The sequence below is a fragment of the Anas acuta genome, chromosome 8 (assembly GCF_963932015.1).
Source record: "Anas acuta chromosome 8, bAnaAcu1.1, whole genome shotgun sequence".
NCBI classification, from domain to species: Eukaryota; Metazoa; Chordata; class Aves; order Anseriformes; family Anatidae; genus Anas; species Anas acuta.
Window position 1 is genome coordinate 14,310,085 of NC_088986.1, and position 25,214 is coordinate 14,335,298.

General features: G+C 35.8%; 1 long non-coding RNA gene across 2 annotated transcripts; it reads right to left on the reverse strand.

Annotated features, from left to right (window-relative positions):
* Positions 1-582: 582 nt before the first annotated feature.
* Positions 583-24,711, reverse strand: LOC137860619 (uncharacterized). Of its 2 annotated transcripts, none has more exons than XR_011099099.1 (4): positions 23,767-24,711; positions 4,707-4,844; positions 2,862-2,956; positions 583-2,341 (listed from the first exon to the last, which is right to left on the reverse strand). It is a non-coding gene; the product is annotated as an uncharacterized lncRNA (long non-coding RNA). The 2 variants fall into 2 exon arrangements; XR_011099098.1 differs by lacking the exon at positions 23,767-24,711 and adding an exon at positions 11,379-11,456.
* Positions 24,712-25,214: the final 503 nt, after the last annotated feature.

Sequence of the window (25,214 nt, forward strand, 5' to 3'; positions counted from 1 at the left end):
GCACTACAGGAAACAGATGGCCTTTAACATCAATGAACCTTTGCAAAGAAAAAGGAAAGGAATTCAAATACAAGTCAAGTCAATGTGCATTTTAGGTTGTCCATAACTCCTTTGAAAGCACATCTCAGTCCATTTAGAAAGGATATCTATTCTACATTCACTCACACTTAAATCCTCAATAGGAAAACAACGGAAGAACCTTACATACCGCATATACAAGATAGACATGTGCTTCTATTGTATAGGAAAAGCTACTTCAGATGAGATCAGTTTTGGTGCTGTCACCAATATCAGTTACTTCATAGCACAGCTGGAAGACCCATAGAAAAGATCATTGAAAACATTTGTAATATAAATTATGTCTTAGAGGAAAAGCATTTCAACTCATTGCATAGTAGCTGGTATTGATCCTGAAGATACTTTTTTCTTGGGCTATCAGTATTTTTTGCCGAGTTAATATAATTCAGTATGTTCTCATTTTTATTTTAACACCACGCATACTTCATTAGTACAGACAAATGTTTGAAATATAACACTTGTTACTATAGTAGACACATACAATAGTGGGAAGATTGGGTGACGTGAAAGTATTGGAATAAAAGGTCTACAAGCTTAATATATTAAGCAATTACCAGTGGGTCATATAGTCCATTGATAATTATAACTGTAATTAACTGATAGGATTTCCACACATTTTCCATGTATTTAGGTATTTATTTTGGAAATGTGAAATCATTAACATGTTAGAGACAGAAAAAGGGTTTGAACACATTTAGGTGAGTATAAGACAGCTTTTAACACTACTTATATATGTATACATATATGGAGATAAAGAGACTCCTATCTAATTTGGAGTCTTCTATAAAATGTTTGTTATTTCACTTAATTACCTTGTCACCTTACATGCAGTTAGAATAAAGCATGATTTCTTGTGATATTACTTAAATTAAAGTACAAAATATTTCTCGTTTAGAAGCTAAGCACAATAGGAAGAAGGAAGCTTACATCCTTGTAGTTTCAAGGAAAGATCAAGACATTGTTCCTTAGTATGACTCATAACCAGGAATTCATATCTCAATTCCTGTTAGGTCACACATCTCACTCACGTCCTCTCAGGAGGTGTGGTTCAAAAGCTATCCTGAAAGTTGTAAGACACTAATTTTCAAACATTCCAAGGAGATTTCTCAGTCTCCTTGAAGTGACTGATAAGAATTATTTTAGCCATTACTTGCAAATATTTGCTCTCAAAGACAGAAGTCCATACTTAGGAACGTTTTAACAGCAGAAATATTGGGTAGGTACGTTTACAAAACATTTTAGGCTGATCTATATTATGTGGTATAAAGACAAGGCAAGACTTCATGGCAACTTATATAAATATATTCTAATTAACTTAAAAATCGCTTTGAATTTCTAAGAAGCACCAAACTTCTTTTCTAATATTCTCCATTAAGACAAACACAAAACACATCCAGGGACTTTGTGGTACTTAGCTGCCTGCCAGCAAGAAGCAAAACAGGGAACAAACTAATGGAAGAGCTATAATTATGTAGGGAGCAACAGATTTATATCTATGTAAAACCTGTAGAAATAGTCCTACTGCTTTTCATTTTGCTATGCTCAGAAAGTTTCCCTGAGAAACAAAACATCATCTCTCACAGCTTTAACTCTACATTTAACTCCCCGCCCTGAACAACAACTTCGTATGAAAATTAAATTCTGTAAATTAGAATCTGGCACACACACAGGTAAACAAAGCTGCCTTAGTTGAAGTCTTCCTACTTCCAACAATCTCACATGAGGTTGTGTTTGATTTTCATTACCACAACGCAATGTGATAAAATGGAATTGTTTCTTGAAATTTAGCCTTGGTTCCTAAATAGCCAATGATGCAAGACAAGTTTAAAATCAAGTCACAGAAGAGAAAGTAAAATAGTGATGACAATATTTCAACTGCACTTATGGTATGACCAATCATTTTAAGCAGCCTTTTGCAAACAGGATTTCTTTTTTAAAGATTACCCAGAGAAACAGTTTTCCTGAGCAAAGGCTATTTTTTTATCATCTCTCTCTGCATTTGAATAAATAGGTATCTGGGCCATGAACTTCTTTGTGCTTTGTAGTACTTTGCATTCAAAGGTCAAACCAATTGATTAAAATGGCAACTAGCAAGTCCATATAATGTGGTTACATGGTGGCCCAATAGCCTCCATACGCACCTCATTAGGTCTAATTGCATTGAAGTGAACTGTAATTCACTGTTAATCTAAAACAGCTGAGAGGATAGAGTTCTTCACACGAAGTGCAGTCAGGTAAGTAATTTCAAGCATGCTTTGAGTCCCTGCAAATTACAGCAGAATTAAAAGAAAGCTTGCATATTACTGACAAAATGAAAAGGACAGCAATCAGTGGATCAGGCTAGAGAGATGGAGGCTTAATATCTAAGTGCAATACACTTTTTCCTAGCAAAAAATTCAGGTATGTGCATGCATTAAACATCCATAGGCTTGATAGAATAATATTCAACCCCTTCTTTATGTGCTATAGGTCACCCCACCTTCACACCCCTATCTTCATCCTACTAAACCCCAAATATTACTGCAGAGTGAATATGCAAGAATAGTGTGAACATATGCTTAATACTCCCCTCTGTGTCATACAACAGCAACTTTATTGACAGCTATCTGGATACCTTTACGCTCTTAAAGATGACTTTCCCCAGATTAGGGGAAAAACATAAAAATCAAATCAAAATGGTAAGCAACTCCTGGAAAAAGCAACTGGAAAAGAAGTGACAAGGATTTTAATTTTAAACCCAAAATCTAGCCTTTGTAGTAGAATAAGATCATTACAGCACTTACCTTCTACATGTTTGGCTTGCAGAGCAGAATCCATGCTTGAAGGTATAATGTAAGCTGTAGTGACAGCTTGCACCTCAAGGAGTGATCTACTTTGACTGATGTAAAAAAGACAGCTAAAGAGAACATCTCCAAAACCTCACATCCAGAGAAACAAAGGCAGCTCTCAAAGGAAAAAGCTTAGATGCTTACTGCAGTTAATGTCTGATTACTGTTGTGTGTGTCAGGTTAGGGATCACAGATTAGGTGTCTTTATGCCAGGTGAATCTCATAATTAAAGCCCTTCCTCTGTCTAACCTCTTAAATCTAGCTTTGCATGCCTAAAACAGACAAAACAAGTTAAAAAGTCAAATGCTATCACAGTCACCAATTCTATGCAAGACAAAAACAAAACAACAAGTTTAAACATGTAAAAAATTGACCAGCCTGTATATTCACAACTCGACTCCTAACTGAATTATTTGTTAAAGATTTTTTTTTTTTTAACCACAGTGTGGGACCCCATATCATAGAGTGGGTGTCTACTGTGCAAAAGGACAAAAACACTCAATTCCCAAACTGCACAACAAAGCATCAGACTGGAGAGAACAGAGAGATGTAAGTAGAGACAGGTACACAAAGAAAGCATGAAAGAAAGGCAACATCCATAGAACAACCCCAGCCTAATATTCCTTCTCATTTCTTTTATAGGCTTTATAACAAGACAGAATTTCAAGGATTTTAATTTAATGATGTCACCTTTTAAATGTTTTCCATAAGTTTCAAGTAAAGGGTCAACATGGAGGAAGGCAAAAAAGTGAAGACATGATAAACTTGCCAAAGTGAGAAGAAATAGTGTTATGGCAATTGAGACATAAGAGGTTAAGAGCTTAGACAAGAACATGAAATGTTTTCCTAACCATCCAAAGAATCATCTGAAAGATGCTACTCGTAAATGAATGACAGGACTAAGATGAAACTTAGCTATAAGGAGGTCTGAGGTGATGGCAATGGATCTGGGCCTCCATGAAAGGCCTCGTGGCAGAAGATGTTTCAGGACATGGAAGAATGTCATGTACAGCTCTATCAGTCAACTCCATTAATTTAAAGGAGATCGCTACTGCAACCAAATATATCATTATGAAAGGATAGAAAAAAGTTCACAGGTGACATTCTTTAGATCTGGGATTCAGTAATTTAGAGATGGTAGCTGAATCAGTTTGCATATATGACTACTGTGCTGTTTTAAGTAAAAATTAATAAATATATATTACCAATGGTAATATAGACATTAATAATTAATAATTACAGAAATGGTCAGCACACTTACTCTTGTACTAAGGCAGAGGGTGGAGAATACTTTTTTCTACTTTCTCCACTGCTTAGTAGTTTTCCTAAAATCAGGTGAGCAAAAGATGATGCTATGCAAAATATGTCAGTCAATATGTTAATTATTACAATATTACAGTGTACTTTTTAGATGCTGACCATATGTAATATCCTTCCCTTTGGAAGGGGAGATTTGGCAGATTGGTAGATAAATCAAGTTTATAACTGCTGACTCTGAAGCCATTTTCTCTTAAAGCCATAGGAAAATATTTTAATATACTATAATGCCACTATATGCCAAACAAATTGATTTTCTGCCCTACTTAGTTATTTATGATAATGACATATCACTGTATTGGTAAGACCTTCATCACTTACGATGGGATATTTCTTGCAAGAAATTTAGATGTAGAGCTCTGCATGAAACTGCAGAGATGACAGAACTTGTACTAAAAGTACCTGGTAGCTTTCTGAGCTTCATTCAATTTTAAACCTCTAAGCAAGAAAGTTAACTCCCAGACTTCATCTGATGCAGGATACAATCCTCCTCTGTCCGTGATTCTTTGCCTCAATCACACAAGTCATAAAACATCTTGAACTTTTCTCATTGCTTTCAATCAAAGTCAGCATAACTGATTTCTGATGAGATTGGTCACTCTGGAGGTCATCTGTGATGACCTGTAAAGGAAATGAAAAGGAAGAGGTGAATAGAATTCATTTCATTAGTAGTGGAAGAAAAAAAAAATCGTTACCAAAGGACCGACCACTACAGTATGATGGAGGAAACAGATTCCTCCATGCAGCCCTCCTAGTATGCTTTGATCCCATTTCTTTCAACATACCATTTTCATTAATCTTTCACCTAGGAGGAGGTTTTCTTGTCCTCTCAGTTAATACATATGAGGAAAAACAACATGGTTGTACATGTTAAGAATTAACCCTGAAGAGCAGAAGCTGGTAACAGAGGGATGTTTAAATGGTTAACATTATTTTCTGAACCTACTGTTCCTTAACTCTTATTTAAATTAGTGTCAATTGCATTACTTCAAAAACAAATGCCAATACAAAATTTGGTATTATGTATAATGTGCACCCAACTGACTGAAATTGCCACCTGTCTAAACATGCTGCTACCACTGTTGCTGCATCATACTAGAGCTTCTCTGTAATTTTCCCTGTCCCAGTCTTTAGCATAAAGATGCTTTAGTTGTTAAATGCCCCTGAAGACATTAAGTAACAAAATAGCTAAATATGTAGTTACCAAGGTACTCCCCAGGTAGGATGTTCTTTGCATTAAGAACTGTGATTATAACTGCCGCATTCATGATTTCCTTTGTTGCTGATAAGCAAATTGCTAATACCCAGTAAGAATGCTTCATTAATAACTTTTTTTAATTATATATAGAATAATTACATGTTTAGACAATGAACATATGATTATATTAATATAGAATTAGCTGTTCCAGTCAATGTAGAGCATTAAAACACTATGACTAGTCACACATATGATACTATGCAAAAATAATAATTTAACTTATTTAAACTGTACTTTGTGAAAAGTGGAAACATCTTATGCACAAGCTGTGACTCTATCTGAACTGTGCATTGAAGTGAATCACATCTCTCTTGCTTCCTATTGAGTCTCAGGAATTCAGAAACTTCCTGAGTGAAGTTCTAGACTTCACTAAGTTGACTTTTTGGCCAACATTCAAGGTCAATTTCTGGCCTGTCTACACTTCAGAATCCCCATCTCTTCACCTGTTTCTTTAACACCTTAATTTCACTTTGAAGGTTTGTTTTAAAGCTAGGAAAATCTATATGATATTTGACTAATGAAGTTTTGATCAGACCCAGAAGTTTACATACACTCTATAGTTGAGTACTCTGCACTCATATGTAGAGAAGGCTGTTGTAACACATAAATAACACCCACACAAAATTAATAATACAAAAATATTGAGAGAGTGTTTATATATTAATAGAAAATACTGCAGTGTCCTAAAGACAAAGAAATGCATGATTGGTTTGTGATTTACTTGCAAGTGCCTGCTTTTTAATGTCAAAGGTAAATCTTTAATTTCTTTCCTTTTTCTGGGACAAGTTACAATTGTAATATCTTTTATTTTTCCTTTTCTTCCCTTAATATTAAAGAAAAAATACCGCTGAAATATCACTTGATTGATTGTAATGGCCAGCTGTTACAATCTCAATGGAAGTATAAGAACTGCTGCCTAAGGTGCACTGAAGAGTGCCAAGCCTCATAGCAACTCAGCTCATCCTAAAAAGCACCATAGTCTGGAGTGAAAACTGCAATTTTAAATTCTCCTAGAGACCCATTATTTGCAAACCATTGACACAAACAGCTCCAGTCCCCCCATCATTGTATACCTGGGGAGCTCTTCATCCACAGAGCCCTGCATGCTCAATAACTTTACATACTACAAGTCCTTATGAAATTTTGGCTAAAGAGGTATTCTTATATATGTGAAATGTTTTTTTCTCTGTCATCTAAAAAGATAATAAATATATTAAAATCTACACTCAGTCCACCTTGATTTAGGATGTTTTCATTATAGAAAACAAGCTTCGTATCCAAAAAACGTATTAAAAATACGAAATCTAAGACAACTCTCCCTAGATTTCTAAGGTAGCTTTAAATAATATCTTAACACATATTTTAAATGGTTGGAATTAACGGAATGAATTTAGAAATTTGGACCTTCCCTGAAATTTTCATCCCAAAGGATGTTTTTAAGTTGAGCTAGAAATCCTTGAGAAAAGGGATATACATGTAAACTCTGAAACATACTGCTCTACAATGGAACCTGATATATGAGTGTCTATCATTTATACTAACCTTCTGTACAACTTAAAAACAAACAAGAAACAGTAACAAAACACACAGACCAAAAAACAAAACAAAACAAAAAAAACCTTTTTAAGGACAGATTTAACTTAATCTGATTAACTGATGATAACAAAAATTTGCCATAAGCAGCTGATACTCAAGACCATCAGCAATTAGACTAGTCAATGTTCAGTATATTGAACATCTTGTTTTTTTAACCTAGCTTTTGTATTGAGTTTTTAAGTGTCTGCCTCTCTAGTTTATGCAAAATTAAAACAAATAAGCAAAAGAAGTATTGATATATCATTACCTTTAAATTTACAGGAAGAATTCAAGATGGAGAAATTGAAGAAATTTGTTACTTTGTAAACTACAATTGTACTCTTCACAGTTCTACTCAAAGATATTTTTATTGAAATATCTTTGCTAAATATCCCAAATATCATATTTACTACATCAATTAATGGGACTTTTTTATTTATTTTCTTTCAGTTTTATGGGGTTTTGCTGCTCCCTTCTGCCTTATATTGGGGAAAAATAGTTCAGCTTTATACCATATGAGTATTTTAATTCTTATTTTTACCTACTCTTTCTTTCCAAAAAAAGTGAATAGCGAAATACACTAGACTTATTCAGACTCTGGTACATCAGAAGTGGAAGTATAGGCTTCTGCAACATACCCCAGAGTTAAACTCAATTATGCTAATGAACCAGGCAAATATTACCTTCTGGTGTACATAACAAAATCTTATATCACATATTATGTTATTACATATTGCGTGAGTAATTCACCTATCCATTGCAATGGTTTAGCATTCCCAGTGGATCTTGGATCTACAAATGTTTTTCTTTATATTTATCAAGTTTTTTTTTTTGTTTGTTTGTTTGTTTGTTGTCTTATCATTTGCACTTTATCTTCTGAATGTTTTCCTAATAGAAGAAATGCTGGAGGAAGGGGAACGTATTGCAAAGAATCAATAGCTTTATTCATATTCACTGACACTCCAATTGCTGACTTCTTTACAGGGAAATTGGCTCTTTTTCCCTATGATTAGAAACTTCTCATACTATCAGCCAAGGCTGTTCCAAGCAAAACTGAGAATGAGCAGGAAAGGTGGAAATATACCAACTACTCGATGGCAAATAACAAATGATAAGAGAAACAAAAACTCACACAGAGACAAAACATTTCAGCCAAATCCAAATACACATTGCAAATATGGGATTGCATATGCACGCACTCTGTAGCAGTTGCAGCTGCAGCTGTAGCAAAATACCTACTAAAATCCAACTGTGAACAAGTATTAACAGGCTCATTGCATCAATCCCATGGCAAAAGTGACACTGAGACATGAAGTGGTTGCTAATTATCCACCAGCCATTAATATATCTCCTGCTGCTGAATCCTATCTCCTAACATTCCATCTGCGATGCTTTTTTACCTTATTTCCAATTCAGCTACTGAAAATTTCATATGTAAGATATATTTCTCGGTCAAAGCAAAATGCAGCTCTGAGGAGCCTTCAATCCATGGAATCATGTAACACAATAGGAAAAATATTCATTGTAAATCCTTAGCAAATATTTTCATCAAAAGATTTCAGATGACAGCATGAAGCCTTGCAGTTGTTTTTTCTGATTTTTTTTTTTGTTGTTTGTTTTTGTGACAGAACAAGAGAGGTCTTGTGAAATTATCAACAAAAGGAACTTTTCCTTGGGAAAACCACTTTTTCCACTATAGAAATATTTCAAAACTATTATGTTTGATATTTATTCTCTAAGGATGAATAAAAAATATTTATTTATTTTTGTATACACACACAAACAAGTATTTACTTGTAACATATAAAACATGTTGTTAACAACAGGTAAGTTTCTTGTAGCTTAAAATATTTGTTGATACTTAATAGATTTTGCACAACATATTTAACATCTGTGCTGTGCTGGGAAAACAAAATAAATATTAATCTCTTACACCAATTAATTTGCTCAACAGTCAGCCACTGCTAAATGGGCTTTTGCACAGGTTTACAACACCATGTCTAATGAAATGGCACCCTCAGTAACCCGTACACAGAAAACATGCGAGTGATGATACAGGCTTTCCTTAAGGTTTTCTTGGTGCAAATGGAACGATACCTCAGCTTCAAGGTACAGACAGAATGCAAGCGTTTCTGATCTGCATGGTCAAAATGGAACTGACGCCCAGTTAATAATTAGCAGGGAGATTAAATCAGAGTTCAGAGACAAATGGGGTGAACTTCATCAGTTTGCTTTTTCAGAACTGCAAGTGTGCTACAGATAGAGGCCTGCTACATGAAGAAAAGACTGAGCAGATGTTAGCATATGTAGTCCTTTTAAAGCTAACACATATTCTATGCAGCATTTTTTTTTAACAAATTCACACTGTCATATTGTGTACTCCAAATTACAGTTCACATTTTATATTGTTTATATTTGCGTTGCTCATATTTGTATTATTGGAAAGATTATGGTGGAATACAGTGTTTTTTGTAAAAACACAATTTAGTTTTTATCAATACTTTCCACTCCTCTAATTTCAGTTCAGACCATTTGTTTAAAACTATTGCCAAGTCATTCACCTTCCATACCTTTCCTACTCATGTTTCCCATACCTCCAGTAGTCAGTCATCTTGTTTCTTGGGAAACTTCCCTTATCCGTCTCCAAATTTCTTAATACTACTCTTCCTTCTTTCTTTCTTTTACATCTTTCAAAGGCCTTTTTAATAGCATCCAGAATCTTGTCTTTTTTACATTAAAAATTGTGGGCCATCCCATAAACACACTAAATAGCATTAATAACCTTCAATCATTTCCTCTTGAGCTTGTACGTGTTTTTTCTGGACTATAGGGGAGGCCCAAAATACAGCCATGGCAATAGTGCTGACAATGCAAAAACAAGCAGATATTAAAAAGCATTTTTTATATTTGGGACTATAGTTTGAAAATAACTAGTTGGTCAGAAAAATACATTTCACTGACAAGAGCAATGAGCTATCAGTTCCAAAACCAGTAGTTTTCCCTAGCTGGAGTCCAAATATCATTAAGGTACAATATACTAGATTAACACTTAGAAATATTACAAAAAGAGAACTTATTATACATTATCAGTAAAAACATCTACATACTGTGATCATGAGTTTTACAGATTTTTTGTGACTCTCCATAATTTACAAGTCTATCCTCATAACCCACAGGTAAGGAAATATATTATTAGTTCTATTTTATGGAGGCATAAAAATATTACAGGTATCAAGGAAGCCTGTTCTGGAGCCAAGAAATAAAACCAGATTTTCTGAGTCCTTGCCTCCTGTCCAAATTACACAAAAGATTTATATAAATCAGTCTACCACTGTAGCAGCAATCACCAGAAAATCAGAGAAGACCCAGCATCAAATCAAGAACACTATGGGTATTACTACAATGCAGGGTGAAGACTAAAATCTTTAGTGTTTTTCATGAGGTACACTTATACAGGACCAAAACCCTAGCTGTTCATTTTTACATGTTTACATTACACAATTTTGATAGACCTCTGAAATTTTGATGAAATACCGAGCTGTTGTGTTCTACACACATATTCAGCCTTCTTCCAGATGATAGTCTATTGGACACTATTTGAATTTTATATGAAAAAAAAGTCTATTGATACTAACTGATATAGTAAGAGAATTTGGAGTGCTATTCTGAATGGAAGGACACCAAACATTCTCCACTCTTAATAACCCTCTTCCCTAAAATTCACTTCATCTCCACTACTGTGGTTTCTGGATTAATTTCAACAAAAATTCTTATGTTTGGCCAAGAGATGGAAACTGAAAATGACACTAAAAATGCTTCCATTTTGTCAGGCTAGGGAAGCCAATGCTACTGTTCCATTTAGAACTTTCAGGCACAACAACTAATGAATGAACTTACAGTACATTAGCAGACTTACAGCTGCAGAAAGACTGTTCAGATGAAGGGGAGTATTCCCACTATCTCATATATCTAAGTGCAGATTCCTTTGAAAAAAACATTTAGATTTTTTTTTTATATCAAGAAACATTGGTGCTGTGGCAACCTTCTGCTGTCACTGATCATTGTTTTCATGGGATTTGACAAACAAGGAGACAAAGACCTTTGTGAAGGACTTTGCTAGAATCCTTCATATTTAGTTATAAAAACTTGCATGTATAGAAATAGGAGAAGTATTTCACATAGAGTGAGGTGGAATGTTTTTGGTAGCCTTGCACAATACCTACCTTAACTTAGTAAGGACATAATATAATTTTATAAAATCTGAAAGGCAGTTATAATAAAAAATGATACATTGTACGTATATGGGTTGAGATGAAACTCACTGTTTTTGCCTAAATTGTGGAACAATCCCATTCTGTAAGGTTCCCCGAGTGCTAGCCGCTGGGGCACTGTGACCTCTAACGGGATATACCTGGGCCTCACACTTGTGCATTCTTATTTCCTTTGGAGCTCCACCCATATGGGCAATCAGAGCCCCAGGGCAGCACTGACTCCTCTGGAGCACACCTGCCTCAAAATGTGTAAAAACAAAACAAAGCAATCATTACATACTCATTTTAGCACAGCAAACAGGTTCTATTTGATAACACCTTTGCTGTGCATAGACTATATTTCACAGTATCACAATGACTGTCACAATCCTATTGAAATAAGCTATTTCTAGTGTAAAAGCAATGTATTATTTAACTGAGCCTTTTGATACTCTAGTACATATCTTCATCATGGGAAAATGATCTGTTGAATAGGAGGCTTTATGGGATGTGCTGTGGCTTGAATAGTTTTTTAAGAAGTTTTGAAATTAACTAAACTGGTAATTCTATCTAACACAATAGTACACATACATTGTGGAAGTGTGATAGGAATCATTAATCTATAGTTTAGATATTAGACTAATGAATTATACTTAAAAAAAAAAAATCTCTTTTTTATAAATGGAAACAATCAACATATATCCAAACAGTTGAAAAGTATACTGTAGGCTACATTTCATTCCCTCTCCTTCCAACTGCTTTACATCACTTGGGAGTTTTGTTTTTTTTTTTTTTTAAAAATGATCTGAGACCAATTTTTTCAATTATATTCTGGGACTTTATCCTTCCTGAGTAGAAATTCAGTGGGCACATACAAACCTAAACCTGGGATGAAGCCCCTTTGAAAACTTGCCCTCTTGTGTTTAAACACAGTTAGATACTGAAAATTAACATCATCACTAAATACAAGAAAACACTGAAGGGCATGACTTCAAACATTAGAAACTACATACTCACTATTTTCTTTTCTTCAATAGTTTCAATTACCTCATTAATATTTGTTTTCATGCTACAGAGAATATACTTTGGAACATCTGTTTGTTGAACTGGGTATCACTGAATCACAATTGGCCACTAATAGCTGCAACAAAGAAAATTATGGGAAGATTGTTTCTAAAGCACAAATGTTTGCAGTTGCTGTTTTCCAGCAGCGAATATGCTTTTGGAAAAAAGAAATAAACATTAAGAAGGGAAGCACTGTGGTCTCCCCGCTGTCGGTATCACATATTCCATGAATGGGAGCATCATTTTGTTACTATGTAGCTAAACAACTGCTTAAGTGATCGATAAAGACCATTATCTTAAATCATAGCATGAATTCCCAATATCATACATAAAATCAATAAAACACACAAAGAATAGGTCTAAAAATTTCCACTAAAACATAGCCTGCTGCTTTGGAAAATAATATTTAGTAGGTTGGGTTTTTTTTGTTTTACTAATTATGAGCTCAGTGGCAGTTTATTCTGCAGTAAATCTGCTGGTGTGAGATTAAACCTGTTATTGAACAGAGTTTTGAATCTACTGCAAGGCACTCATCACTGCTGGAGAGTGAACATTGCTGTTATCTCATTTAAAAGTTGGCCAGCAAAGCAGCCCATTTGTTTAAAATGCAATTAAGCTGGTGTCTTGAAGAGAAATTAGCAAGGAGTACTTCATTCTGGAGGCATAAGAGGTCTGTTCATAGACACATTAATCCTGTGATTTGGGACATCATTACAATCTGGGACTGTGTTCCGAAAGGATGTGCAGTATACACAAGCCCAAAAAAGAAAAGCTGTTCATTGAAATGGGTCAGCTCTGTTTCCTGAGCTCCCAAGATTTTCTCTGCTATTTCATGCATGTTGCACATGCTTGCTGTAGAAAAAAAGGAAACTGTCTAATGAAAAATATCACTGCTGAAATTAAATTATTGAGCATTTAGCAGTTTACAGATCACTAATTTGCAAGTAGGTTTGGGTTACAAAGAAAGTGGAAGTTCATTTTGTAGAAATATAAAGTGCAATTATTTCAGTCTTATGAATACATGACAAGTATTCTGCTGACACTTGATTTCTAAAATAGGCTGATAGGTATTATATGTTAGAAAGCTAAGAATGATTATCTTAATTTGGGTTTTGTTGCTTTCTATGGGCCAGTAGAAAGAAAAGAAATAAACTCAGAAAAGTTCTGTTTCCATAAACAGTACAGTTCATCAGGAAGCAAACTGAAACACGTGGACTCTATACACTCCTAAAATAACAAATTTCTTAGAAGTCTGCAAAGCAAAAGACATGTTCTTCCCCCACGGAACACATCAAATGCCAAGTTCAGTCTTTACAGAAGTCAGCACAGTTATAGCAAAGCAACGTTTTTTCCTTCTGACCTGTGTAAGGGAACAGTCCCACTTGGAAGAACTAGTAAACAAAGGAATGCACATTTTCAGAAACATGTGTGTATAAGTACACACATTTTTGCAGAGAAACAATTTAGATGTATCTATCTCTGGGTTCACACTACAGGGTTTGTTTGTATACTGATGTACATTTTACAGTAAATATACAGTGATCTAGATAAGTGGTGAGTTAGAAAATGATTTGGGGTGCATTTTCTCACCTCACCAATAATGGCAATGCAAAAAACATTTTTGTCTGTTGTCTATTCAGAGTATCTTCAAGCATTCCCTAAATTCTGTTATTTATTTTTCTGGGACCCTCAGAGCGTTTCCAAAGCCAAGAAGAGAGTAAGAGCAGTATTTTTGTCATCCTGCAGAGGCATAAGAGGAGGGATCTCATAGGCAGCTACCTCTACGTCAGCTTCTTATTACACTGGCATCCTCCTCAGAGAAAAGAAAAATCTCAGCTGGCCAGGGTTAGCATTTGGTTTTTGTTCACTGCATCACTCTGTTCCCCAAGAGGGACCAGGACTTGACTCTGGTTGAATACTTATTCTTTATATTGCTGTGGCTTTACAGTCTCCTACCAAAACTTCATCTAGCATTTTCAGAGAGGTGACAGCAGTAGGATGCTGGTAGCAGAATACAGTTAACATTTGCTGCTGCTGTGGACAGGGATTAATTGTTGAAATTGCCAGTTCAAAATAAACTCGCTAATGTATTACTAGTTTCTCATATCCCTCTGGCTTTGGGAAAAGTTGGTGAGACTCGGACCCTGGATGAACAATTTTTTGGTCAGCATCATTCACTCTTTCATGGTCATAGAGCTTAAACCCAAGTCTAGCAACATCTGAAGCATAGCAGACCCTTACAATATGTGCAAACTGTCCCAAGCAGTGCTTTTCTAGTAAGTGCTGACTGGCAAATGCCCAACAACAACAAAGGAGTTGTGTGCTACTGTGATTAAATAATATACATATATATATTCAATAAAAATAAAAAAATTGTGAAGCAAATTAACACAAAAACAGGCTTTAGCCATCTTGTGACTTTGTCCTGCAGTCTCTGAACTGCATGAGACTGAGAAGCAAGCTCTGGGTGATGAGTAGCAATACACTTGGAAAGGACTCCACTGAACTTCTACTTTCTTCTGTCTGTCATTACAAACTAACACTGGACTGTAAGCTGTGTTTTTAAAGCTCTAAATTTTCTGGTACTGAGAAGAGCTCCTGTGGGGATGCTTCAAAGTTTTCAAAAGATAGGAGAGTCTGAGGAGAAGGCTATACCCTCTGTGTGCAGCCTACCAGGATGCCACCCAAAACAGATGTATGGTTTTAAAAAATAGACTTAAATTCTACTTACAGGCAAAAATTAGTCTGTAGTGGCAACAAGGAAGTACACAGAATCAAATCACTGAAAACAACTGTTTTTTCTCTGCCAAGGGTGCCTTCAGCCCCAGCTGCATTTAGTTCAAAGACAAAGGAGTCCGCAGCTGAGGCTCAAATTGAAAATGCTACTTTCAAATGACACCAGAGGCTTTAGGTCCCCAAGGTTTTTCATTCATTTAAATGAATAAATAAATAATAACAAAACAGAAAATAAAAATATTTTCCTTTTTTTTTTTCTGCTACACTTTCCTCAGACATAATGATTCAGCTAGTCTGAAATAGCAAACAAGTTCCAACAACATCCGTACAGGCTAGAGCCTTCATTAGTTAATCAGATCATTCCCTTTTTTGTATTCCATAATACAGTGCTTCTACTGATTTCTTTAACCTTTCAGTTTGGACACAATTAATGTAATCACACTTCTAACAATTTGGAGATGATTTCTTGCTAGCAAACTGCTACATACAGCGATGCACTTCCTATTTCTGGCTTGCCTCTCAAACAGCCAACAGAAATGGGAGTTTAAAGTTAAGTTAATTTCTTTTTAATTATCTTTCCTTTCTTTCTAATTATCTTTTGATCACAGATAAGAGGAACAAATTACAAGAATTTTTTCATTATCCACAAAAGCTGATGATGTCTGCACATCTACTATAACATATTGGTGATGCTTACTGTTTCTGCAAGATGCGTTGACAACATTTTGGGAGAAAAGTATCTACATAATCCTAGTGCAAAACATCTTTCAAAACAGCACACAACCATAGAAACACGCTATATCCATGAGATGACTGATTGATTTTTTGATTAGAGACAAGTCAGACAAAAATTATCTTCAGCCAACATTGGTTCTTTAATCTTTCCTTGATGCCCCATACAAACTCTCATAACGTGAAAGCTAGGGTTAGACATTATAAAGTTACCCTCAAGAAACCAGTGACATTCCCATTGAATTCCCTGATTCCTTGTTTGTTTTTTGTTTGTTTGTTTTGTTTTGTTTAAAGAATTTCAGAATATTTTCTTAAAGATCTTATTTAACAGAGTTAGTCACCACCTCACTAGAGCAACATGTCTCTACGGTATGTTCTCTAGCATTTTGTCCAGTCTCTCTAACATGCCAAGCAATTTGGCTTCTACTTCTGCTTTTGGGAGACTATTCCACAATCTAATAGATCTCACTGTCAAGAAATTTTTCTGTGTTGCCAAGTCATTCCCAGGAGTGCTACTTTTATTTAAGGGAGGGGAACTGATTCTGGCAATAGTGTAGTTGCTCCTCTGATATTTTCAGTTGCTGGGTGCAAGTAGCCAAACACCATCTGGTACCCAGCTGGTATAGTATATTTAGAGGCACCTAAAATCTTTCCAACCCTCCCTGGCTCATCTTCGCTTTTGGAATCAGCTTCTTAATCATTTTTAATCATTGTATTGTTTTGCTATCTGGAATATTCCTTTGTATGTATACAATTATTGGAAGGAAGAATTTAATTATAGTTCAGAGACTATTATTATGAACAAAGCAGTGAGGCAGTTTTTTTCCCCTCCACTTCAGTTTAATTATCTTTAACAAGTTTTAATTGTGTATCTTTTTTCAGTTTACAGCATATAAAGTGTCTCATGAGATGAGCAAATCTGTGAAAGTGGGCCAAGGTTAGTGGCCACACTTGTACACAAACATGAGGAACAGTAGATCTCTTATGAACATGAAAGAGAGAATCTATATGACAGTGTTAGCAGATAAAATATTTGTAAGTATTCAGGAACCATGTTTCAAAGGCATACGTTTGTACAAGACCTTATGCAGTAAATTATTTTAGCTATAATTAGACTTAAGAAGAAGGTAGACAAGTTAGAGAGATTATCTTTTAAATGAACAAGGTGGTTAATTGCTACCCCAATGGAGGTCCAAATGTAGTCCCTCCCAGAGCACAATCCCTATTTCATATTTTTCTCAAGACTAACTAGAGTGGAAAACATGTTTTGTCTGTAGCACACTGCCGCAATATTCTATTGCAGCAAAACACTACCAAAACACTACCTATTCTTCATGGCTTGATTCCTAAGTCCACTCAAATCAATGAGAGTCTGCACTGACACGAGTAGGTTTGCATTAGACCCCGCAACGCATAGCTAAATATTTTACAGTATTGTAATACAAATTGCAGGAGGAGACAGGTTAGAGCAGGGATCTGATACAAATCTTCAGTAAAGTCATCGGAGTGATATATCATGTAAAAGTGAATGTGTGCTCTGTGCATTTGGTATTTAAGTCACTGGGAGTTTTGCCTTAGAATGAGATAAAGGATATGAGGCCTCCTCAGCCTGCCTCAGCACGGTAGGCAGAAAGGTAAAGTCTTTCATAACAAAAATAAATGACTTGTCTGTTCCAGAGAATACAGGAAAGCAAATGTGGTCTCTATCATCTTCAAGATGCAAAATGAATATGCAAAACCAAGGTCAGCCACTACTGAGGAAGCAGCTTATTTCCCCATGTGAAACCACTTAAAACAAGAAAGAAAACCACCTATGGAAAAAAAAAAATCTTGTCTTTCTGAGCACACACATCTTTCTGTGAAAAAAGTAAGTTTCAGTGGTTGGAAGCAAACAAATACACTTCACAAACTATCTCTATAAAGGACATTTTAAGCAAATATTTTGATCCCATCTGCCACATCAGCACAGACTCCATCTGAAGTTCTTTTTCTCAATTGGCATCTGTGCTGCTGTACACACAAACTGCGCTATCCCAACACCTGGGCTAGGACCTGCAGCACCCATATAAACTGGCCACCTGGCCCAGTTTTGGAAGGCCTGACGAGATCAGTTTCTTTCAGTCCAAGATGAATCAAAAAAAAACCAAAAACACACATGTAAAAACCATGCAATTGCTATAGCCTTCATCTCAATGGGAGGAGAGAGAAAATCTGTCCCCATCAGAGCAGGACTGCAAATCTTACAGCAACAAGGCCTGCTGGCAGCTCACAGTTTTAGTGCTGTCACAAGATGGTGTTCCTCTCACCCCAAGTACCTTTACTTTAAAAAATTAGTCATATTAGTACAATGAGATATAACTACCTACAATTTTCATAGGCAGAAGAAAAAGAAAAAGAAAAAGAAAAAGAAAAAGAAAAAGAAAAAGAAAAAGAAAAAGAAAAAGAAAAAGAAAAAGAAAAAGAAAAAGAAAAAGAAAAAGAAAAAGAAAAAGAAAAAGAAAAAGAAAAAGAAAAAGAATGAGTACCTGATGGTCTGCTAGATGTGACAGATGATTGCTCAACTGATTTAATCTACTCATTTATTCCCATAAAAAACTACAGGCCTTGTAAATGCAGCGTCTCCTGCCAAGCACCGCACCAGTCAAATGAAGAAAACACTTCTTCGCTCTCTTGGCTGGAGGGAAGACGTCAAGACAAGTGGATGCTGTGGTAATGGTGGTGTAAAAACATGCATCGAGTCAAGGCTCCAAAGCATAGGAGATACAAAGGGGAGGAGACACATGAACTTTGGGATATTAAATATTTTACATGCTAATTAAGAAGCAGCTGGTTCTTCTTTATTTATTTATTTATTATTTTTATTGCTATTTGTTTCGTCTTCTGTTACAGCCTCTGACAGCCCTTTCATCCTGGAGTCAGGCCCAAAGTAGAATCCTAGATCTTAACACTGTTGAATTTGGGAAAAATGAAGATGAAACCCTGAATTTATCACAGCCCTGCCCCTACTCTTGACTAATTCTTTATCCTACAGTCATTGTCAGCAGCAAGTATCTGGAGCCTATATACATCCTTTCATACTCCATCTCATGGGCCATCTCATGGTCATGATACCCAATGATGGGAAATAAGTTAATACACGATAGTCCATTCTCACTTCTCAATACTTAAAAGAACACAATGATTCTTAAGACAGATACAGCTGAGAGACATCTGAAATTTCTGAGTTGTTTGACACTGCCCACAGTCTACATACATATTTAAGTTTCACTACCTTTTGAAGTGCCAAAACCAAAATTTGTTGGCATTTCTTGCCTCCCTGTGTCTCCTACTGTAGGACATGCACATTTCAGTTTCTATGGGAACTTTTTTCCTGTGAAACTACAGTCAATTTGCATTTCTTTAGCCACTTTACAACCAAGCAAATCTGATTAACAGCCAAATAATTATTTTTTCTCACTATTAAACATTCTATTCCTTTTTTTTTTTTTTTTTCTCACCGATATTTTCAGCTATCATGCCCATTTCATGCTCTGAATACATTAAAACCTGAAGTTCTATTTCTGCCATGGTCACCTAGTAATCTTAAACAGGCAAGTCCTTTCCTTTGGAATATCTTTGCTTCCAATGACCACAGTATACATTGCCCTGGCTGCCTAGGACATCTGCCTTACTGTTTGTTTCCTGACCTATTTCTATTAAGTACAGAGACTAGCTGAGGATTTATGCACTTTTCCTCACTGTTCATTTTGGAACTTCAAGTCTATGACTCAATAGCAACTGTGTCCATCCTCTGTGGTCAAAAATAAAAGATAATAGTTGTACTTACAGGGCAACATTTGCAATAAAAGGCAGTCCTTCAATCTGTAAGGATCTAGTAGAGTTTCTATTAAAAGCTCCATATCATTAAATTTATTATTTGGAAACAAGAATTTATGATAGATCAAACATTTCAACCATGTCAAGGCCTCAATCAATCAATCAGATTAATAAATAAAAGTCCTTCCATCTGTTTTAAACTGACAGTAGAAAAGGAGTAGGGGAGAAAGCACCATTTGGGGACTGGATTTAAACATGTTTCTAACTGAATATTTGTCTAGCACCAACAGTTCTGGTATTTCAAGAAAAAAAAAAAAAAAAAAAAAAAAAAAAGCCAAAGTATTCTGCTGTGTGGAATCCTCTACAAAGTGGACCGTTACAGGATTTCTGTGGTTTCTAACAGCATATTATTGGTAAACAGTTCTCTACTGTTATAACTTTTAAACTCATCTAATAAAAGTTTTAGTTAGAAAATGAAAGCAGAAATGAATACAGAGACCAAGATAACTTGAGTGATTTTACACTGCTATAGCTCATGAATTGCGACATTTGGTATATCAAAAATAAGCTAAGGAAAGTGAGATTTGATAGGTAGGTGATAGCACAGGAATAGAAGTCAGCTAAGAAAAGTCATTATGGAAGGGGATTATACAATACTTTTGAGAAGAGAGCAGGGGAAGTCTTGGCTGTAGTAGCATCACTCAAAGAGATGTTGCTGCAGGGACATGAATATTGCAAGGCAAGATCTCACTGGGATGAGAACATAAAACAGAAAAATAGAGCAAATGAACTCGTAGTAAAATAACCAAGTTGGGAATTACCTTGTTAAGACAGTTTCTGTCCTATTCATCAAAAAGATTATTTGGGTTTGTACAGGGCAGAGCTATAAGTTCTACTGGAGGAGACAACAATGAATATGATTCATCTTTTAATGAATGCTTAGTGTTTAGTCTTTAATGTGCCATACCACCATCTATGTGTTTTAGACAGATGCTATTTAAAACACCAAGCATGGACACTGAATATCTCCTTACAGGAAAGCAGTTCATTAAGCTATCAAAGAAGCAGTCAAGGTACAATAAAATCATAGCTGTTGTGCTTTGTCACAAAATAAATAAATAAAGAAAGAAAGAAATGAAAATCTCTTCATGCTCTTCACATTGAAATTGCAGACTTAAAGGTAACATGCAACCTGTGACCTTCGGTGACTTAAGCACAGAAGTTGAACTTCCAATTGTTATGATTTCTAATCTTGCAGTGTGTGTAAAAGTTTTGAGAAGATAATTCTGGAGTTTTCTTTGCTAAGTAGGCATTAAATATGCATATATTAAAGAAAATAAAAGCAGAACTAATTTCACTGACTAATATCTTCCTTTTGGTAATGTAAAAAGACGATATGGCATTTATCTGGGGAATTCAGTACCACCAAAAAGAAGGCCTGACTGACTTAACTGGGTGGTTGAATATTTCAGTTTCTTACTCTCAGCAAGCCCAGTGAGGAAACTGCTTATTTACATCACAGATTTTCTCAAGATTGGCTTATCTCTGTTTTCCCCTTTTACTCTTTGTATATGAGATTTAGAATGAACATCAATAGAAGGATGCAAAGTCAAATTTCCAGTCTGTAAGCACCACAGCAGTAGTCACTTAAAATAGCAGAGGCATTTGATAAGTGGTGGTAATTCTCAAGGGTGGTGTTAACCCACCGATAAAGTACACTTTATCATAAAAAGACAGCACATTACAGGTAAGATGAGCAGACCATACAAACTAGTTCTGTAGGATGTTTTCCATGTCTCTTCATGACCTGCTTAGCTATTTTTGACCTGCTCTTAGAGAACACAAGGCGATTAGAGCAAAAGGTAGCTGTTAGGACAAGGCAAGAAGTGGGATGAGAGATGAACATTTTCAGTGTCTTTTTGAGAGATTTGACTATATAAAGGTTAGATCTGACATCCTAGAGTACTGTCTGTGCTGGGTTTCAGGAAAATTTGCATGCCTCATACAGTTGAGGGTTACACATACAGACGTGTAGTTCAGATGCATCTCATGGAATTCCAGGAGCAGTGGTAATTTTGTATTTGCAATTTTATGGCATTTTACTCTGATATGAAGCTTGCATGCTTTTGGAAGATATTATAGCTGAATTGTCTTTGTATAATGGGATCCCAGGCACAATCAACAATCTATATCTGAGCTTTATTAATAAATATTATATATTATACAACCTCTCCTAATGGGTAAGACCCACATGTTCAATAAATATTCTGAGCAAGAACGTTTCCCAAAGCAACCAACATTATTTCCCTTTAATCAGAAATAGATCTATATTGAAAGACCTCTATGAACCTACTATGTGAAAACAGACAGCATGCTTACATATCAAATTCTCAAATATCAAATATATTCTCTTGGAATACACACCAGCAATAATAATAGTCCTGCATCTGCTTTCATACACAATATCGATTAGTATCACTGTACCTTATAATTTAGTATGATCTATATGCATAAGCTCAAACAATTTAATGTACATAATCTCAAATATTGTCTATTTTTGAAAAGGTAGATATACCTGCATTCACAATTTTCATTGATCTTTTATATTCTGAGTCAGATGATATAGAAAATTTTACATTTACACTCAAAAGTCTTAGCTGAAAAAAAACCACATGGATTCAGGATGTACTCATTTTATATTCAGCATCTAACTGATGAGTGTCTATGTGATTATTCTTTCATTCTAGGTAATAATTGTGTGATTTCATTCTTAAAAAGTATTCAGGAAGGATTAAATCCACAAAATGATCTAGGTATCATAACATTAATCATACCACTATTGGTGGTATCTAGACACCTAAGCATTAAAAATGGACCCAGCATTCAGAAAACATGAAAGAGAACCAAGAATGAGCTTCACAAACCTGACAAAGACAACACTAACCAGCTGACGGCAAACATGTAAAAGTGAGTATGATCCTTTCTCAGGAAATTAAACCATTAACTCCAGATTACAAAATCATGACTCCACTCAGAATTTACAATAATGAATGCTTGAGTTGCATGGGTTGCAACTCAATGCAACTCAATTGCAACTATGGGTTGCAACTATGATGATTTTTTTTCTATTTTTCTTGCAGTTTTAGATGAAGGAAAGCAAGATTAAAAAATAAAAATAAAGGAAAAGGAAAAAAAATATATCTCACTGTCCCTCCATTTATTCTGTTAAATGTAATTGGTAGAGCATTTCCTGGGAGATCTTGAATAAAATACCTTTCACACCACTTTTGAAGGAAGTACTTGAATTCAGGACTGCAGCTCCATGGTAAGCATCCTCAACAGCTGAATATAAAGAACTTTCAGGCTAGTTATTAATAGAAGTCCTTGTTCAGCTTGAGCAAAGCAGAGTTTTGAACATGGGTGTCCTGGTGTCCTGTGCATCACAGATGAGGCTACAACACCTTTCAAAGGATACAGAAGAAGAAGGAAGGTAGGCAACCCTCAGTGAATTTTGTGTTTTATAAACTTGTAATAATCTAGCCCCAAGGACTGAGCAGGCAAAGGAATGCATCCTCTCTCAGTTCAGCCTGGGAGCAAAGGATAAGCCGCCTAATGCCATTTGGCAGTTATGCCCACCAGAAGAAACTTAAGCATGATGGTGAGCCACAGCTTTAGGTTGGAAGTGGCTCTGACACTATGGATTTAAACAAAATTGAGATGTCCAAACCTCTTTGGATTTAGCCCTGAAAATAATGAGAGTAGTGGTATTTTTAAGATTCAAAGGCTATGTGCAAAGACCTGCAACTGAGAGTCAAAAACACCCTTCTATTTAAAACAGTCTCAATTTCCAGAAATCAATATATAGAAAAGAATCAGTACCTTCAAAATAGCCTTTGAGATGTAAGTGTTAGAACACCAATGCACTTTTAAAAAATAGCATACAGCTCTGTGGGAGGGCAGACCCTATGTAGCAGGAGAAAAACAGGCTTCAAACTCCTTTAGACAACTGGAAGATTTAAGAGAGATCCCTCTTAATGCACTTGTGAAAAGGAAGTAAATTTATATGACAAAAAACTAGAACTTTTAAGACATATCAAAGCTTTTAAATTACCTTTGAGTTCTCTCCATAATATTTTATGAAACTTTCTTTGAACTATTTTTTGTCATGGCTGTGTGTCAGGTGCCTATAGGAAGGTGCTGCAGCGAGGGCTGCAGACCGGTCTCTGGGAGGAGATGCCAGACACAGCTGAGTCCAGCCGGCTCTGCAGTGGGCCCACCGCAAGACATACCTGAGCCCATCAGCAAAGGTGGTGGCGCCTCTGTGAAAACATGTTTAAGAAAGAGCAAAATGGTGCAGAAGAGAGTGAGGAATGAGAAAAAAGGTGTAAGAAACAGTCTGGGAATAATGAGGGAAGAGAAGGAGGTAGAGATACTCCAGGCACCAGCGCAGAGAACCCCTCATGCAGCCAAGGAGAGGCCCACACCAGAGCAGACATCCACACTGCAGCCCATGGAGGACACTACACCAAAGCAGGCTGTCCTGACAGGAACTGTGGCCCACAAAGAGCCCATGTTGGAGCAATTTTTGAAGCACTACAGCCCATGGGAAGGGCTCACACTGGAATGGGGGAAAAGTGTGAGGAGGGAGCAGCAGAGAGGAGCAGAGATGGACTAAGCCTAATCCTCCTCTCCTGCTCCCCCATGTGCAGCTCTGGGCATAGGATGGGTAAAGGAGACAGCAATGAAAAAATGGATTTGAGCATGGGTAGATGCCAGGGCAAAGGTATTGTTTTAAATTGACTTTGTTTCTCACTATCCAAATCTATTTTAATTAGCAATTAATTACATGTATTTTCCTCAAGTCAAGCCTGTTTTGCCTGTGATGGTAATTGGTAAGTGATCTCTCCCTGTCTTTATCTTAACCCCATGAGGTTTTTCATCTTATTTTCTCCTTTGTCCTTTTTAAGAGGGGGAGTGAGAGCAGCTGATTGAGCACCTGGACAGTCAGCCAAGTTCAACCCACCACAGCTTGTACAGAAGGCCTGATTTTTGCAGTTACATCAGCTGCACCTCTCCATGGGATTACTTTTATTGACTGTAGTAATTTCTCTAGCTAAATAATCATGCAAAAGTTCTGACTGTCTGTGCCTCTTTTGGCCTCTATATCCAGACTAATAACCTTTATTTATATTTCTTCAAAGTACTTTACATCTCTTGTAATAGCATATTTCTGCTATTGCAAAATATGTATAAGCTATGAGAGCATTTTTAATGATATTGGCAAATCTGTCTCAATAATAAATAAGTTTTTTCTTTTCTTTCTTTTCTTCAAGACTAACCTTAATGTGGCAGTCTTCCAATGCCTTTTATTATTATTATTATTTATTATTATTTTTCATTATTATTATTATTTTTTTACCAGGTAAAGAAAAAGGACATCTGTACAGGACAAAGTTATTGGGGCTTTTGATATAGCTATTGACTAATCTACAGTTATCTGAGTTTGAAGTCAGTATACACTCTCCCTGGAAAGTGGAATCTGGCACAAAGGCACAACCA